This window comes from Bos grunniens, chromosome 2 (genome assembly GCF_055505025.1).
Source record: "Bos grunniens cultivar Pamir isolate PY7600 chromosome 2, Bosgru_T2T1.0, whole genome shotgun sequence".
Classification (NCBI taxonomy): Eukaryota; Metazoa; Chordata; class Mammalia; order Artiodactyla; family Bovidae; genus Bos; species Bos grunniens.
Window position 1 is genome coordinate 120,201,073 of NC_141166.1, and position 20,106 is coordinate 120,221,178.

Genomic DNA, 20,106 nt, shown 5'->3' on the forward strand with positions numbered 1-20,106 from the left:
GTTGCTTCAGTTGTGTCCAACTCTGTGCGACCCCATAGATGGCAGCCCACCAGGCTTCCCCGTCCCTGGGATTCTCCAGGCAAGAACACTGGAGTGGGTTGCCATTTCCTTCTCCAATGCATGAAAGTGAAAACTGAAAGGGAAGTCGCTCAGTCGTATCCGAATTTTCCCAACCCCATGGACTGCAGCCTACCAGGTTCCTCTGCCCATGGGATTTTCCAGGCAAGAGTACTGGAGAGGGGTGCCACTGCCTTCTCTGATCATTTCCCTAGTCTAAAATAAAAATAAAATAAAGACTAAGTAATGTCATTAGCAAAAAAACCCCATAAAATTAGAAATTTGTATTGAAATGATGTACAACATAACCACATTTATTTAGAATGTGTTCCAATATCAAATAGCATATATCAACAAATGCAAATAATCACAATTACTTTTGCACCAACCTAATATTTGGATGTTGGATCTCCTGGGACTCCTTTATATCTCCCATCGTTTCTCTCTTATTGCCTACCTTTGGGGTTTTTTTTTTTTTTCTTTTGTGACCCAAGATGTGGCCAAGATATTCTGGAGAATATTCCATGCGGACTTGAGAAGAAGGTGTATTCTGCATTTGGATGCAATGTCCTGAAGATATCAATGAGATCCATCTCATCTAATGTATCATTTAAGATTTGTGTTTCCTTATTACTTTTCTGTTTTGATGATCTGTCCATTGGTGTGATTGGGGTGTTAAAGTCTCCTACTATTTTTGTATTACTATCAATTTCTCCTTTTATGTCTGTTAGTATTTGTCTTATGTATTGAGGTGCTCCTATGTTGGGTGTACACATATTTACAATTGTTATGTCTTCCTCTTGGATTGCTCCCTTGATCATTATGTAGTGTTCTTCCTTATCTCTTGTAATATTCTTTATTTTAAGATCTATTTAGTCTGATATAAAAATTGCTACTCCAGCTTTGTTTTGCTTTCCATTTGCATGGAATATATTTTCTGACCCTCTCACTTTCAGTCTATATGTGTCTTTAGGCCTGAAGTGGGTTTCTTGTAGACAGCATATATATATAGATATAGATATATCTATATATCTATATCTATCTATATCTATCTATATATATATATATATATATGAGTCTTGTTTTTGTATCCATTCAGCCAGTCTGTGTCTTTTGGTTGGAGTACATTTAATCCATTTACATTAAAGTAATTATTGATATATATGTTCCTCTTGCCATTTTCTTAATTGTTTGGGGTTGATTTTGTAGATCTTTTTCCTTCTCTTGTATTTCTTGACTACATAAGTTCCTTTAACATTTGTTGTAAAGCTGGTTTGGTAGTACTGAATTCTCTTAACTTTTGCTTGTCTGAAAAGTTTTTGATTTCTCCATCAATTTTGAATGAGATCCTTGCTGGATACAATGATCTTGGTTGTAGATTTTTCCCTTTCAGTACTTTAAATATATCTTGCCATTTCCTTCTGGCCTGCAGAGTTTCTGCTGAAAGATCAGTTGTTAAATATATGGGGTTTCCCTTGTATGTTACTTGTTGCTTCTCCCTTGCTGCTTTTAATATTCTTTCTTTGTGTTTGGTCTTTGTTAGTTTGATTAGTATGTGTCTTAGTGTGTTTCTCCTTGGGTTTATCTGGTATTGGACTCTTTTCACCTCTTGGGCTTGACTATTTCCTTTTCCATGTTGGGAAAATTTTCAACTTTATAGTTCTCTTCAAAACTCTTCTCGTACTCTTTCTTTTTCTCTTCTTCTTCTGGGACCCCTATAATTTGAATGTTGGTGCATTTGATATTGTCCCAGAGGTCTCTGAGAATATCCTCAGTTCTTTTCATTCTTTTTATTTTATCATGCTCTTCAGAAGTTATTTCCACCATTTTATCTTCCAGCTCACTGATTCGTTCTTCTGCTTCAGATATTCTGCTATTGATTCCTTACAGAATATTTTTAATTTCAGTAATTGTGTTGTTTGTCTCTGTATGTTTATTCTTTAATTCTTCTAGATCTTTGTTAATTAATTCTTGCATTTTCTCCATTTTGTTTTCAAGGTTTTTGATCATCTTTACTATCATTATTCTGAATTCTTTTTCAGGCAGTTTGCCTATTTCCTCTTCATTTATTTGGACTTCTGTGTTTTTAATTTGTTCCTTCGTTTGTGTAGTATTTCTCTGTCTTTTCATTATTATTATTTTTTAATTTATTGTGTTTGAAGTCTCCTTTTCCCAGGCTTCAGGGTTGAATTCTTTCCTCCTTTTGGTTTCTGCCCTCCTAAGGTTGGTCCAGTGGTTTGTGTAAGCTTCGTATAGGGCGAAATTTGTGCTGAGTTTTTTGTTTGTTTATTTGTTTTTCCTCTGATGGGCAAGGCTGAGTGAGGTGGTAATCTTGTCTGCTAATGACTGGGTTTGTATTTTTGTTGTTGTTGTTTAAATGAGGCATCTTGCACAGGGTGCTACTGGTGGTTGAGTGATGCTGGGTCTTGTATTCAAGTGTTTTCCTTGTGTGAGTTCTCACTATTTGATACCCCCAAGGGTTAGTTCTCCAGTAGTCTAGGGTCTTGGAGTCAGTGCTCCCACTCTAAAGGTTCAGGGCTTGATCTCTGGTCAGGAACAAAGATTCCAAAAGTGATTTGTTATGGCATTAAGTGAGATTAAAACAAATACCCAAAAACAAAAACCAAAGATGAACCTCAGACAAATGGCAGTTACAAAATCAGGCAAATAATAATTAAAATAATGGAATATACACATATACATATACATCCATGCTGCTAAGTCGCTTCAGTCGTGTCCGACTCTGTGCGACCCCATAGATGGCAGCCCACCAGGCTTCCCCGTCCCTGGGATTCTCCAGGCAAGAACACTGGAGTGGGTTGCTATTTCCTTCTCCAATGCATGAAAGTGAAAAGTGAAAGTGAAGTCACTCAGTTGTGTCTGACTCTTAGCGACCCCATGGACTGCAGCCCACCAGGCTCCTCTGTCCATGGGATTCTTCAGGCAAGAGTACTGGAGTGGGGTGCCACTGCCTTCTCCATAAGTAAAGTCAAAACAGTCCAACAAAAATAAAGTACAGTAGATTGACCTGGCAAACAAAGGAAATCAAAAATTATATTTACCAGTTAAGAACAAAACTATCTAAAGCACAAAGCAGAAAACAAAACTAAAGCAAGGCACCAAGTGGGGAATAAAGTAATGAAAACAAAACAAATATGTTGAGAAGAAAGGAAAGAAAGAAAAGAAAACAAGAATTGATATTCAAAGTTAAAATAGAGGTAGATGAAGAAGATTTATATATGTTAAAGATTGGGATTTTTCTGTTTTGTTTTGTTTTTTATTCTGGGAAAATTTTTTTTTCCAACCTTATCTTTCAGCCTTTGCCATATATTTCAGCAATCCACATTTTCATTTCTTTAAAAAAAGTAATCTTAGTTATTTATTTTTGGCTGCCTTGGGTCTTTGTTACCATTCAGGCTTTCTCTAGTTGCAGAGAGAGAGGGCTACTCTCTAGCTGAGGTGCATGGGCTTCTCACTGCAGTGGCTTTTCTTGTCATGGAGCATGGACTCTAGGGCGTGTAAGCTTCAGTTGTTGCAGCATGCAGGCTCAGTGGGTGAGGCTCCCGGGCTCCAGAGCACAGGCTCAATAGTTGTGGCACATGGGCTTAGTTGCTCTGAGGCATGTGGATCTTCCTGGATCAGGAAGTGACTCCTCTCTCCTGCATTGGTTAGTGGTTTCTTTACCACTGAGCCACCAGGAAAGCCCTCACATTTTCATTTTTGAGACCTCTTTATTCCATGTACCTCTGATCTTTCCTGGTGGCTCAGACGATAAAAGCGTCTGCCTACAATGCCTACCATGTGGGAGACCCAGGTTCAATCCCTGGGTCAGGAAGATCTCCTGGAGAAGGAAATGGCAACCCACTCCAGTATTCTTGCCTGGAAAATCCCACGGATGGTGGAATCTGGTAGGCTACAGTCCATGGGGTCACAAAGAGTCGGACACGACTGAGCAACTTCACTTCACTTCACATATAATAGCTGAAAAGGTATTGGCATACTACATTTTTATAATTTATTTAACTTAATCAAATAATGAAAAACACAATTAGCATCATAATCTCTTTAATATTTTAAATACCAAGCTTACTTTTATGTTCTATAGAAGTAATTCAGAGCTTTTACCTATGTGCTTTTCTCTTCACATTCACTCTCAGCTTAAATGATCACCTTCATTCTAGTGACTACTGAACGAATCTATGTACTGTGCTGTGCTTTGTCGCTCAGTTGTTTCCGACTCTTTGTGATCCCAAGGACTGTAGCCCCCCAGGATCCTCTGTCCATGGGGATTCTCCAGGCAAGAATACTGGAGTGGATGGCCATGCTCTCCTCCAGGGGATCCTCCCAACCCAAGGATCAAATCCAGGTTTCCCTCATTGCAGGCAGATTCTTTACCATCTGAGTTACCAGGGAAACCCAAGAATATTGGAGTGGGTAGCCTGTCCCTATAGGCTTCCCGGATTTTCTTTATTTTACTATAATGAAAATGTAATCATATTTTCAACTCAAGCATCATTCTTCCTCAAAGTAACAAAACAACCCAATCAATTTTAAGAAAACTCAATTACTTTGATGATTTAATTATTAAATTCCATCAAAATCAGTGCTTTCCCATTCATATTTAGTATATACATATGGTGCTAGTGGTAAAGAACCTACCTGCCAATGCAGGAGACATAAAAGATGTGGGTTCCATCCCTGGGTCTGGAAGATCCTCTGGAGAAGGGAATGACTACCCACTCCAATATTCTTGCCTGGAAAATCCCATAGGCAGAGGAGCCTGGTGGGCTATAGTCCATGGGGTTGCAGAGACAGACATGACTGAAATGACTTAGCATGCATGCACATTTACATTATATATATGTTTATTTATTGTATTATATCCTTGATATTTTCTTATTTTTCTCTTTACTGCAGAGGTGTATTGTTGGTGGGAGGGATCTCTGTCTCAGTCTTGCTTTGTCCCCTACTGCCATTAGCTGACATGGATAATCCTGCCATCATCAGTGGGCATCAATATAAATTCTTACTTTTGCTGAGATATCTTTGGCCACCACCATGGTGTACAAATTTAGGTATTGGGTTCAGCTGGTAAAGAATCTGCCTGCAATGCGGGAGACCTGGGTTTGATCCCTGGGTTGGGAAGATCCCCTGGAGAAGGGAAAGGCTACCTACTCCAATATTCTGGCCTAGAGAATTCCATCAACTGTATAGTCCATGGGGTCACAAAGGGTTGGACACAACTGAGCGACATTCACTTTCACTTTTCTGCTGCCGTAACTCTTCATCATCACATCTGACATCTCTTCAGGCCAACGACTTTCAGGTAACTTGAATTGCTCTTCAGGTCTGCTCTCCAGAGATATAGGGCCAATCATTAAGACGTGCACACCTGAGACATCCCAAGCCCAATATCATTGTGGTGGGGAAAAAAGGAGGATAGTCTCCCACGATATCTTTGGATCCTCAAGGATAAAGGAAGGTTGTGATTCTTCTGATTCTTTTTGATCCATAAGACAGAAATGTGGAAGAGGCAGAGGAATGTGAGATGACAGTGTTCAAAGTTCTTACTCTAAGTGTCTAAGCTCTCTTCTTCCCATCTAATTATAGTCTTCCTTTCCAGGGAGAGTTTGCATGGAGGGAGGGCAGAGAAAAAGCTTTTTAAGCAATTTTCCTTTAAAATAGTCTGTGCTATATACATAATGTAGGATTATTATTTTTAATTAAATATTAATTTAAAGCAAACACCTTAGTGTCATTTTTCTTTTATCCCTCTTTGACATCCCATATAGAGCAAAAGCTGCTTTGTGTCCTCTAGCCCAGCTGAAGGTGGGTCAGGGGGTTAACGTACATGTGGAGAAAACACATCAGTTAATACTTCCTATTGCCTCTTAAGTTTGGAGTTATCTTTAACACCTTCCTCTTTTTGAATTCTATATCCAAGATCCCAGACCTTTCTTTCTTTAAAATACCTTTACTTATTTGTGCCTTCCTTTCAATTCTGACAGCTACTGCTCTAGTGAAGACCTTATCAAGTACCAGGATTACTGAAATGGCCTCTTGGCAGAGCTCTGTGACTCCAGTCTCTTACAATTTGAATCTGTCGTCTTTATTGTTGCTGGAATACTTTTCTTTAAGCACTACTTTTATCATTTCACGCCTCTATTCAAAAATCTACAGTGGTTGCCCACTGGGTCAAGTTCAAAAATTTTGCTTGACTTCTGGACTGACTGTAATAAGAATTCACTTTTTCTATAAAACCATATTTTTCACTTAGCAAGACCTTTTCAAGTTGGTTTCTTTATTTTCTTTTATTAGTCGTGCAAATTTTTGACTTTGAATTTATGTTGCGTTTCTTGACAGCGATGTCTGTCTCTTATTTTTTGTTACCTCGATTTTAACCATCTTGCAAGGCCAGTTCAGCCTCACCCCTCTTCCTGATGTCTCTTCATCATTGAAAACAATTCACACTGGTCTTTCTTCCCTTGGATCCGTGGTTTCCAAACTTTCCTGAATATTAGAATCACCTGGAGGTGGGCTTGGCTTTAAAACATTCCAGTGCGCGGGTTATACTCCAAACCGAGTAAGTCAGAGTGCCCAGGGTTGGCAGCAATATAGTTTTGATCCTCAGGGTATTTGGATGTGCAGTAGAGTTTTGGAAGCTGCTGCTTTTGGTTTACTATAATGTGTGTAGGCTTACCGTAACTTCACACTTGGCTATCTTTGATCTAATATTGGTCTCTAATTATCTTTCTGTTACTTACCTAGAATGTAAGAAAACCAAGTTGGAAGCACTGGAGCTCCGACCAGATCCCCTGTATCCCCTTCACTCATCTGTTTGTCCCTCCTGTAGTTTTGGCATGGTTTTGATTCCAGTGGCCAGCACTTGTGAACCTTCATCACCAGGCTAGTCTCAGGCTCCTTATCTCATGAGCAATGTGCTTGGGAGTATGAAAGCCCAGTTCCCTTGCTTCCAGTTTGGATAAATATCAGAGTTCCCTGTAGCGTGAGATCAAGTCCACTTTCTGTGGGACTTAGTCTGAAACACATCCTTGCATGGGTTTCCTCCATGTTCTGCTTTCCCCACTCCCTTGCTGATTTCTCCTGGGAGCAGCTTCTTAATAAATCACTTGCTCATGAATCCTCATCTCAGAGGCTGCCTCTTGGGAACCCAGCCGAAGATACTTATCCTTCCTTCAAAGCAGAGTGCTGAGGACATATAAAATTCAATGAAGATTTATTAGATGAGGGATTCTTGATATGAGAAATAGAAATACAATTTAATAAAAACTTAGTTGAAGGTACTGAAATGTAATATATTCAGGATTTCTCTGTAGAATTAGAAATACTTTCTTATACGTAATTTAAAAATCCTGGACATATTGAAATCTCACGTAGGATAGGAATTACAGGCTAGGTAAAATTTTCTCAACAATATTTATAAAAATATCTGAGGAATAGTGTGAGACTGAGCGGTGTGCAGTATCAAGTCAACTGCATTGATACCACAATCGAATAACAGAATGAGAGACCCTGCACTTCATCCCAAATGACAGCTGTTCAGAGTGACTTTTCCTCTAGACTAGGGCCTGAGAAGTTGCATTTTAAACAAGTTCCAAGGTTGGCCTCATGATCTTGGAGTCAGAGGAGGAGGGTCAGGCTAGACCCCTGTGGGTCACTAGTTTCAATAGCCTGGGCTTGGTGAAACTTTATGATTTTTATGAATCATGATCATCAGACATCAGTAGAGTCTGCCTGGGATATTGCAAGCAGTAAAGAGGCAGTCCATCAGTCAGGTTTGGAACAGTGCTTAGAAAAATAAAATTGCTTCTTGCAAATGTTCAGCAAATGGTTATCTTTAAACTATCAGCTCACCTAGAACTGAGTTTGCACATAACATTTTGTGGAAAGTGAAGCAGTTTTTTAAAATCTTGAATTGCTTCCTTTCTGACCCATTCTCAGGGCTGGTAGCAGTGATTTTGTACCTCTAGTTTCTTCCTTACTCTGTCTTTCCTTGAGGTCCATGTTAGGGAAGAGAGAATTCAACTTATTCTACTGTTTTGTTTATAAGGACATGTAGTTATATGGCTCATTGTATATTTATACAGAACATGAGCTTTTTCCTTTTCATATAATTATTTATCAGTTATCATGAGGAGGTTTGATAATACTTTGCTCTCATTTCTCATTTTCAGTACCTATTCTTACCAGACTACTCTGAGGAGGCTATTTGTACATACTTCTCTGTGTATGCAGTACCTCAGCTAATAGCTTTGCTCTATTTTCAAACAATATATTATGTATGATTGCAATAATGTCTTTGCCGAAGCCACAATTTACTGTTTTTGTTTACTTGCCCTTTTGGATTGTATCACAATTAGCAAATGATGCGGCCCTCTTCTGTAAAAAGCAAATCAGTACCTCCCTTAGTCTTTTCCCTACAAGAGAACACTCTACACATGGACATCATCAGATAGTCAACACTGAAATCAGATTGATTATATTCTTTGCAGCAAAAGATGGAGAAGCTCTATACAGTCAGCAAAAGCAAGACTGGGAACTGACTGTGGCTCAGATCATGAACTCCTTATTGGCAAATTCAGACTTAAATTGAAGAAAGTAGGGAAAACCATTAGACCATTCAGGTATGACCTAAATCAAATCCTTTACAATTATACAGTGGAAGTGATAAATAGATTCAAGGGATTAGATCTGATAGACAGAGTGCCTGAAGAACTGTGGACGGAGGTTTGTGACATTGTATAAGAGGCAGTGATCAAGACCATCTCCAAGAAAAAGAAGTGCAAAAAGGCAAAATGGTTGTCTTAGGAGGCCTTACAAATATCTTTGAAAAGAAGAGAAGTGAAAGGCAAGGAGTAAAGGAAAGATATACCCATCTGAATGCAGAGTTCCAAAGGATAGCAACAGAGATAAGAAAGCCTTCCTCAGTCATCAATGCAAAGAAATAGAGGAAAATAATAGAGTGGGAATGACTAAAGATCTCTTCAAGAAATTAGAGATACCAAGGGAACATTTCATGCAAAGATGGGCACAATAAAGGACAGAAATGGTATGGACCTAACAGAAGCACAAGATATTAAGAAGAGGTGGCAAGAATACACAGAAGAACTTTGCAAAAGAGATCTTGATGACCCAGATAACCATGATGGTATGATCATTCACCTAGAGCCAGACATCCTAGAATGCGAAGTCAAGTGGGCCTTAGGAAGCATCACTGTGAACAAAGCTAGTGGAGGTGATGGAATTCCAGTTGAGCTATTTCAAATCCTGAAAGATGGTGCTGCAAAAGTGCTGCACTCAATATGCCAACATATTTGGAAAACTCAGCAGTGGCCACAGGACTGGAAAAGGTCAGTTTTCATTCCAATCCCAAAGAAAGGCAATGCCAAAGAATGTTCAAACTACCACACAATTGCACTCATCTCACACACTAGCAAAGTAATGCTCAAAATTCTCCAAGCCAGGCTTCAACAGTACATGAACCGTGAACTTCCAGATGTTCAAGTTGGTTTTTAAAAAGGCAGAGGAACCAGAGATCAAATTGCCAACATCCGCTGGATCATCAAAAAAGCAAGAAAGTTCCAGAAAAACATCTATTTCTGCTTTATTGACTATGCCAAAGCCTTTGACTGTGTGGATCACAACAAACTATGGAAAATTCTGAAAGAGATAAGAATACCAGACCACCTGACCTACCTCCCGAGAAATCTTATGTAGATCAAGAAGCAAGAGTTACAACTGTACATGGAACAAACGACTGGTTCCAAATCAGGAAAGGAGTATGTCAAGGCTGTATATTGTCACCCTGCTTATTTAACTTATATGCAGAGTACATCATGCGAAATGCCGGGCTGGATGGAGCACAAGCTGGTATTAAGATCCCTGGGAGAAATATCAATAACTTCAGATATGCAGATGAAACCACCTTTATGGCAGAAAGTGAAGAACTAAAGAGCCTTTTGATGAAAGTGAAAGAGGAGAGTGAAAAAGTTGGCTTAAAACTCAACATTCAGAAAACTAAGATCATGGCATCCAGTCCCATCACTTCATGGCAAATTGATGGGGATACAGTGGTAACAGTAAGAAACTTTATTTTCTTGGGCTTCAAAATCACTGTAGATGTTGACCGCAGCCAAGAACTTAAAAGACGCTTGCTACTTGGAAGAAAAGCCATGACCAACCTAGACAGCATATTAAAAAGCTGAGACATTACTTTTCCAACAAAGGTCCATCTAGTCAAAGCTATTGCCAACAAAGGTCCGTCTAGTCAAAGTTATGATTTTTCCAGTAGTCATGTATGGATGTGAGAGTTGGACTATAAAGAAAGCTGAGCACTGAAGAATTGATGCTTTTGTACTGTGGTATTGGAGAAGATTCTTGAGAGTCTCTTGGATTGCAAGGAGATCCAACCAGTATATCCTAAAGGAAATCAGTCCTGAATATTCATTGGAGGGACTGATGCTGAAGCTGAAACTCCAATCCTTTGGCCACCCAATGCAAAGAACTGACTCATTGGAAAAGACCTTGAAGCTGGGAAAGACTGAAGGCTGGAGGAGAAGGGGACGACAGAGGATGAGATGATTGGATGGCATCACTGACTCGATGCACAGGAGTTTGAATAAGCTCTGGAAGTTGGTGATGGACAGGGAAGCCTGGCGTGCTGCAGTCCATGGGGTCGCAGAGTTGGATTGAACTGAACTGAACCTCCCTTTTAGTATTAGGTAAGATGGTCGCTAAGAGTCAGACACGACTGAGCGACTTCCCTTTCACTTTTCACTTTCATGCGTTGGAGAAGGAAATGGCAACCCACTCCAGTGTTCTTGCCTGGAGAATCCCAGGGACGGGAGAGCCTGGTGGGCTGCCGTCTATGGGGTCGCACAGAGTCGGACACGACTGAAGCGACTTAGCAGCAGTAGCAGCAGCAGCATAAAAGAAAAATCCACTAGATGGCGGTATTGGAATGCAGTCTAATACGTCTGGTCATCTTATGTCTGTATAACATCCTCAGTTTGAAGTCTATCGTAGCTTGTCAATTTGGCTTTCAAATCAGATCTGCTCCCCCCCTGAACTAAATGGATTGGTATGATTTGGTATCTAGGTAGTAGACCACAAATATTTTCAGAGACCCCCACGGGACAGTGGGCAAAAACAATGGAGAGACATTTTTTGTCCAATTCTCATTTAGATCACTTCTTTGCAGGTATTTTTGGTTACTTACGCTATGCCACTGATATTTAGGAACAGTCTCTTAGTGACACCCTCTTTTGACCCTGGTCGCTGCTCTAGGTTATGGATACTTCACCCAGTTTTGTTTCCTCAGCAGACTGATGGTTTTATTAGATTACTAACTGTTAAGAATTAAGAGATCTTTACCAGTTTGTCCAATGCTTCTTCAAGGATGGTCACCGGACCAACAGTATCACTTGGGAATTTGTTAGGAAGGCAGAATCTCGGTGTGCTGTGTGCTAAGTTGCTTCAGTCTTGTCCGGCTCTTTGCAACCCTATGGACTGAAGCCAGTCAGGCTTCTCTGTCCATCGGATGCTCCAGGCAGGAATGCTGGAATAGGTTGCTGTTCCCTTCTCCAGGGGATCTTCCCAACACAGGGATCAAATCTGAATCTCCTAGGTCTCCTGTATTGGCAGGTGGGTTCTTTACCACTAGCACCACCTGGGAAGCAGAGATTCTCAAGGCCAAAGCCAAATCTGCTGAATGGGATACTCAGCAGGGCCCAAAGATTTGGACTTTTACAAGCCCTGCAGGTAATTCTAATGCACACTGAGCTTGAGAAACGCTGGGCTAGATTCTTCTTGGTAAGAAAACTCTTTCTCCATTTGGGCTAACCTCTTTCCTGAAAGTCCGTAAAGAACTTTTGAAGGCAGACAGGTGGATGAAGGGAAATTTTGAAGGCGAGCCTGTGTTTCATTTGGCTTGCAGAAAGGGCTAGTTCTGCCGTCGCTTCGGGTTTTGCCTGTCAGTACAGAGCCCTTCCACCGCAGTAATATTTAAGCCCGTGTCTAGCTTGTCATTGATGTGGGAAAGTAGGATTCGTATTTTTGAGAGACGCCGTACTAAGCCCAGGATGACCGCCAGATGGCAGCCTCGTTCCTACTCTGTCTGTGTTTCCGGAAGGCAGGCTCTGGCTCTTTAGTCAAAGAAAGGCGATACGGTGGCAGCGGTCGTTTATTGGCGAGGCTGTTTGTCTCTTTCTCTATTGCAGCTGAAGTCAGAGCCCGCGCGGCGGGGCGGAGCGGGCGGTAGGAGGGTGGAGAGGAATTGTGCAGCGTGTCACGGAGCTACTACGTGAGACTGCGATCCACCATTGTCCCCATTTCACTGAGTAAATGCGGGGAAGGCTGTGAAGGTTCCGCAGGAGGTGAACCGTCGGGTGAAGCTGGGTCTCAGACGAGCGCAGTCAGCTCAGACGGGTGTCTGGAACAGCAATGTCTTCTGTCCTTTGACGAACGCTGGGTACCTGCATATCCAAAGGACCCAGGGGGAGCTTTACATAGACTGATGCTCAGGCTGCACCCCAGACCAGTCCTGTGCCAAGCTCGGGGTAGCTCCCTGCCTTCAGTACAGTTTAAACCTTCCCGGATGATTCAATGTGTATCTAGGCCTGGGATCACTGTATTAAAGACACTGAGCTTAAATTTGTGGCAAAGTTGTTTCAATGGAGAAACCTTGGTTGTTGTCTCCTGTCCTAGTATGAATTTAACAGTGGAGGGTTATTTTGTCTTTATGCTTTGTTATTCAAATGGAAAGATGTTGTTATACAACAGAAAGGCATCACTCCGTGCCCCACCCCCACCCCCGCCCCAATTTCTATTCCCTTTCCCCTTCCTTCTCCGGCTGAAAATCCATGCTTGTGGCTACAAGTTAGGGCCTATTACCGCTACATAAAAGGAAAATTTTTACCAAAGTTCTATAACCAGTGTTCTGAGTTTAAAATATTCTCATTTCCTTTTGCCGTTGGCCACAGTTCTTAGGCGCCCTCAGGCTACAGTCCTTATTTTAAAGCCAATGATAGTAAAAAAAAAAAATTTACATCAGACTTGATTAAAGGCTGCTATTTTTATCTCATTAGCTAGTACTGAATAGATGGAATGAAGATATCCTATAATAATTGCTTGCAAAACTCTGTAGAACTACTCGAGTATCAAACGCCTCTCGTTCTGAACAAGGTGAGCTTTGTGAAACTGTGTGAATATTTCTATTCTATTGTTGACTTAAAAAATATTCACAACCTAACATTTGAGAATTCTGTTTTATTTGGTGGGAATTTTTTGGACTTCAAACCCTGCAGGCAGCATCTTAAGTGACCCCAAGAGAACTGCTCTGAAGAGGAGAGGGGAAAGGCCAGGTTATATAGAAATTTTATAACAAAGGGCAGGTAATCTGACCATCAAAAGATTATTGTTAATTACCAGTCAATCCTAAAGGAGATCAACCCTGAATATTCACTGGAAGGACTGATGTTGAAGCTGAAGCTCCAACCAATACTTTTGCCACCTGATGTGAAGAGCAAGCTCAGTGAATAAGACTCTGATGCTGGGAAAGATTGAAGGCAAAAAGGAGAAGGGGGTGGGCAGAAAGTGAGATGGTTAGATAGCTTCACTGACTCAGGGGACATGAATTTGAGCAAATTCCATGAGACAGTGAAGGACAGAGAAGACTGGCAGCTACAGTCCATGCAGGCACAAAGAATTGGACTGAACAGCAAACAGCAGCCACAAATCAAGCCGTATTTTGCAAGTTAAGGACTTTAGAGCTTTATTTATGAGAAGATGCAAGAGTCTGGTCTCACTGAAATCATTCCTTTTAAATATATCTCAGCTATCTGGGGCCTGTATCCCGTGTTTTTCACATCCTAAGGGTGGTGACCCAAGGACAAAAGAGGAGATAAAACCAAGGAGGGTCTTGGAATGCAGGAACAGAAAAACCAGACCCTTATCATCCTTTCCTCCCCCATGTTGTAGCTATTAATGGATTTCGGGTCCTCCTGAGCAGTATAACTCAGGAAGAATGTATTTGCCTTACTCTTCCCCATCCAGTATACGTGACTCATCCAATCAGCAAGTGACCAGCAAGACCCCTATCCCGTTCCTTGTACCCTGGCTATAAAAGTGGACTAAGGACCTCTGTTCAACGTCGATTCTCCCTTGAGCTGGCCTGCTGTTCTAACAGTGTCTCCCATTCTAATAACCTTTATTTCCCGCTCATTCTGTCTCGTGTCTGGAAATTCTTTTCCAACCCGTGCCTGGACCAAGACATTGAGCTCCCTTGGGGCTCACTGAAGGGAGTGGGTGCAGTCTGATATCTGCTAGATTACAGGTATTTTTCTCCTTCCTGAGTGTCCTTAGGGCTCACCAGTTCGCATTGGAGGGCTGCAGTGGCTGATGACCGTGACATCCTTGTTTACTGATATGGCAGGAAATATTTCATTTCTAACTTTTATGCTGGAAAATCTTGTGTGTTCCCATTCAAAACTCTTAATAATATTAATGCTGCTGCTGCTGCTGCTAAGTCACTTGAGTCGTGTCCCACTCTGTGCGACCCCATAGACGACAACCTACCAGGCTCCCCCATCCCTGGTAGGTAGAGGGAACTTTGAAAGTTGTGGCCTGTGAAGTAGGAAATACGGTTTAACTTGGTATGAAAGTGTAAAGGAAGCTAAGCTAAGTTGTTCGCCCCAAGGGGGACCTAAAAAGCATCTCCAGAAATTCCACTGTTAATGATACACTGTGATTCCCTGGGCATCACCTTTAGAAATGTACACATTTACCAGAAGAAATAGCTTGTTAGGTTCTTCCTTGGCACAGGCTTATTGAGTTGTTCTCTATGAATAGAGATTAAATGAGGATATTGGGAGGCTCAGAAAAAGGGAACTTAATGAAACAGAAGAAAAGATTGGGAAGAAAGCAGAACACATTAAAGGATGAGAAGTGAGGGGGTTTATTTTCTGTTTTGATTTGAGAAAAGGTCAGACCATCACTATGGAAATTTTGAAGTGGTTCATTGCCGGACTAACGCTCTGACTTTTTCAAAGTGACTTTTCCCAAGTGATAGTTCTTTGGTTTGTTTGTACCTTAGAGAACAAATAATTCTATGGCCTTTATAGTAAGGTGTCTTGCATTCCAGACGGAGGCTTTCTGGATCTAGACACCTCTCCTATAGGCAATGTGACTTATTAATAATTTTTTTTGACTTATTAATAATTTAAGCAGTCTCTGCATTTGGATCAACATAAGTTAGGAAATGATGAACATTTGAAATCATTATTTAGATTCAGTTTACATTTAAAATTAACACACACGGGCTCTCTGATAGATGGATGTTAAGCACTTTTGTCTATGAGGGATTGGGAGACTCTTTGGTTTTGAACCTATTTTGCTGTTTAATTGGAAAACTTCTATTCCTCTGGTACTACACAAATTTTAGGCATCAGTGCTTTTCTGTCTAAAGACATAAACATATTCAATTAACGGAGAGCCAGATCATTTGTTTCAATAGCTGCTTTTATTTTCTGTTGTTGATATGTTAAAATAGTTAAACACTTGCATTCATCTCATCCTATTAAAGGAACTCCATCAGGGAACAATGAGGTAACATGTTTGGTGACAGCAGGCTTAGTCACCCTGCTGTGAGAAGGAGATGAATAATGTTTTTGAATCTTACGTCTATTGACTTTCTCCTTTTCAAATGTATACACCGTTACTGAAGAGGCTACCACAGACTATATTTTGTTAACAGTTTATCTTTTCCATACCTTCATTATTAAATCAAATGGTACATTTACTTCCATAGTTCTACATAAAATGAAATTGCTGCATGACATTTCTTATTGTTTATAATTCCCATTTAGAAAGATTGAGTCATGCATCCTTGAAATTCTATAAAAGCTTTCAATCTTTATACTCGTAGTTTTCATTTTCCTTTCCTGGCTATTTGGCTGCCAAATCCTCTCCCATTTTTAAGCATTATCTTGCTTGTGTTTTCTGATTTACCTGCTGTTTGTCAAAACAATTTTTAGAATGATATTTTCTAGTTTCCCATTAGAGCACAGCATGAGGAAGAATTGGATATAAAATACCGTATTGGTGAATATTTTCAACCAAAGTCATTTTTTTGTGAAAATTTAGAATTTCAACAAAAGCAATTTGAGAAAATCAGTTACTTCATGAATTTAAGAAGAACAAATATTAGTCTAAGATATTACTATTTGGAAGCATATTATTTGCTTCAGAAAGACTATATCTAAAGTGTAATTTCTTGTTTATCCAGGCTAATTTCTTTTAGATCTTGTGGGTAATGATTAATATATGACTCATGCAAGTCAGAATTATTTCATTCTAGAATATTCAATGATTTTTCTTGACACTGGTGTAGTCTTTGATAATCCATAGTGTTACAAGAACATTCTTGCTAAATAGTGGTTTACTAGATATTGCATTTACTCTTATTATTTCCTTGGTAGAAAAAGAGAAGATTTGACCAACTTTGTTATAACTCTCCTGAAAGTGAAAGTCACTCAGTTGTGTCTCTCTGTGACCCATGGACTATAGAGTCCATGGCATTCCCTTCTCCAAGGGATCTTCCCAACCCAGGGATCAAACCCAGGCCTCCTGCATTGAAGGCAGATTCTTTACCAGCTGAGCCACCAGGGAAGTCCAAGAATACTGGAGTGAGTAGCCTATCCCTTCTCCAGGGGATCTTCCTGATCCAGGAATCAAACTGGGGTCTCCTGCATTGCAGGTGGATTCTTTACCAGCTGAGCTACCAGGGAAACCCTGAATACTAGTAAATGTTCATTGATTCAGACTGATAATTCCTCCACTTTAAAATCTCTGAAATTGGGATATATATTAATAATCAAATACTTATTACAGTTATAATTAGAAACATTTTGTTCTTTCTTAGTGACATAGGATAACATTGCATTACACAACTGATGGCATCATAGATTTAAATTACATAGAGTTAAATTAAATTTAGAATTGACAGTGATTTAACAGTTTAATGTTTCCAAGGGGATTTTAAAGCTTTTGCTTTTAAGTTTTATTGTGCAGCCAAAATTCTTATGTCATTTTTTACACACCAAAAGCCCCCAAAATTCCAAGCTTGAGGAAATAGAACTGTATAGTAGAATTTCATAATAGTTTGAACCAACCTAGGTGAACTGCTGCAGATATTGACTCTTTTTGGCTCTCACCTAATTTGTTTTGAACAAGGTTCTCAAGTTACTTTCTATTACTTGAACCTTAATTTTCTATAACCATGAGGTTATAATTTGGTGTTCTATTCCTGGAGATCTATTTTTTAAACCATTAAAAATTAAAAATGATTATGAAATACATGAAGAAATTTTTCATATATATATGTAGGCTCTTACAGATTTGTATTGAGTATTAAATCTATTTTATAAATGACTTTGGGCTAGTTACTTAACATAGGGCTAGAATGGTAACTGAAACATGATATTACTTCAGCATGCACACATATGTACATACATATGCCATTGAAGGGGAATTTTTCTGTAAGGGCAGATTGCCTGAAGCTTTGGCAAAGTGAAGTCCAGACTAAATCTTCTTTTCCTTGTAGTATACATAGGCATTCATCATTGTTCCAAATACCTCTAAACTTCTTTCAAAATGAGGATCATTTCTTTTTCATTTTTTTCTAATGATTTTTATTAGATACCTGTGAAAATCTTTTATTATAAATGATGGGGAAGGAGCATTTGTAGCTTGATTTCTTCAGTACTTCCTTACCCTTTCATCCCAATAAGAAATTAAAATCTAATTTTGTTTCTGATCTCTATGAGCTTCTTATGAGCGGCTTCTATGTGCAAAGGTCATGATGGTTGTAATTGATTGATCCATTTGTTCAATAATACTGAATGCATCCTAGGTGTCAGGCATTTCTTTGGGAGTGAGGATACAGCAGAGAAAAACAGACAAAATCTTTGTCCTATGGAACTTACTTTCTAGTAGAATGAGGTCAACCCTAAGTTGAATATGTGTGTGTGTGTGTATGTGTGTGTGTGTTATAAGTACTGTGCAGAAAGCAAAACAGCATAAGAGGGACAGGAAGTGTTGGGTGATAAAGGATCTAAATGTAAATGGGATCGGTGGGTAGACCTTACTGAAACTGGAGGCTTCCAGCAAAAAGACTTGAACTCTGAGTGAGGGTTTCATGACAAAGGAGCAGTGAGTGTGGTATGAAAGCCAAGGCAAGAGAGGGCTGCAAGTACTCAAAGAGGGGCATAGAGGGCCAGGGAGGTAAAAGATACCAGACTTTACATGGATATGGGCTTTTACCCTGAAGAAAATTGAGGGGGCAATGTAGGATTTTAGCTGAGGAATTACACGATCAACTGACCTTTGAAAAGCATCACTCTAGCTGTAGCTGAGAACATGAGTTTTTTTTTTGCCATTTTAGCAGTATTATTTATGACAAATAAAGATTGCATTAGTGGAGGGGTCATAAGTTAGGTCAGCATTGTTTAATGAAACACACACAAAGCATTGTGGGATGAAATGTTCTGATCTTTGGTACACAAAATATTTTTACCCACTGACAGCCATCCTGCTTCAAGAAATATATTAATCTCCTTAGGAGAGTGACTGTGAGTTCATTTTTTATTGTAGCCTTACACATCACGCCTGAGTGTGCTCAGTGATGGGCACTGTGTGCCTCTTTGCAGATTCACTCTGGCGAAGATAAGCCAACTCTTTGCATGAGGTGGCCAAAGTACTGGAGTTTCAGCTTTAGCATCATTCCTTCCAAAGAAATCCCAGGGCTGATCTCCTTCAGAATGGACTGGTTGGATCTCCTTGCAGTCCAAGGGACTCTCAAGAGTCTTCTCCAACACCGCAGTTCAAAAGCATCAATTCTTCAGCGCTGGGAGGGATTGGGGGCAGGAGGAGAAGGGGACGACAGAGGATGAGATGGCTCGATGGCATCATTGACTCGATGGACGTGAGTCTGAGTGAACTCTGAGAGTTGGTGATGGACAGGGAGGCCTGGCATGCTGCGATTCATGGGGTCGCAAAGAGTCGGACACGACTGAGCGACTGATCTGAACTGAACTGAAGATAAGCCAAGGTCCTGTGTGTACAATGGCATATTTGTCAAGGCCGAATCATCTCTCAAATTTAGTTGCTAAATAACTCAGCAAAATTATTCAACCCCTATATTGGATCCAATGCTCAGGGATGGGAATATAAAAATGAATGACTTCTTCATCAATGAGCTCATGACCTGAGGATGACGTCAGAGAGTTCTATGTTGGGATTTTTGCTGTTCTTGCTAGATAGGGAACAGAAATAAAACTTTGCTCCATTAAATTTTCTTCAGAATCTTTTTTTCTCTTGACTTCTGTTTCTTTTTATCTTTTTAAGTGGGTGTTTCATTTAAGACAAAATACTAATAGAATTTTCCTGAAGGAAATCAGGAAGTGTCTTCTGCTGAAAGTCTTCTCATAAATATGCTCCATCTATCTAAATGGCTAAATGTGTAAGTAGTAAAGTTAAGTTATTTAATATTTACATGGCCCCATTCCACCACTTTACGGCAAATAGAAGGAGAAAAAATGGAAACAGTGACAGATTTTATTTTCCTGGGCTCCAAAATCACTGTGAATGGTGACTGCAGCCATGAAATTAAAAGACACGTGCTCCTTGGAAGAAAACCTATGACAAACCTAGACAGCTTATTAAAAAGCAGAGACATCACTTTGCTGACAAATCTCCATATAGTCAAAGCTCTGGTATTTCCAGTAGTCATGTTCAGATGTGAGAGTTGGAGCATAAGGAAGGCTGAGTGCTGAAGAAATGAAGCTTTCAAAATGTGGTGCTGGAGAAGACTCTCAAGAGTCCCTTCAACAGCAAGGAGATCAAGTCAGTCAATGATAAATGAAATTAACCCTGAATATTCATTGGAAGAACTGAGGTTGAAACTGAAGCTCCAGTACTTTGGGCTACCTGATGCAAAGAACCAACTCATTGGAAATGACTCTGATGCTGGGA

At 39.9% G+C, this 20,106-nt stretch overlaps 1 long non-coding RNA gene across 1 annotated transcript in view; it reads left to right on the top strand.

The window, feature by feature from the left end:
• The window catches only part of LOC147378663 (uncharacterized), a 182,220-nt gene that overhangs the window by 72,885 nt on the left and 89,229 nt on the right, over window positions 1–20,106 (top strand). The window lies entirely within an intron of this gene.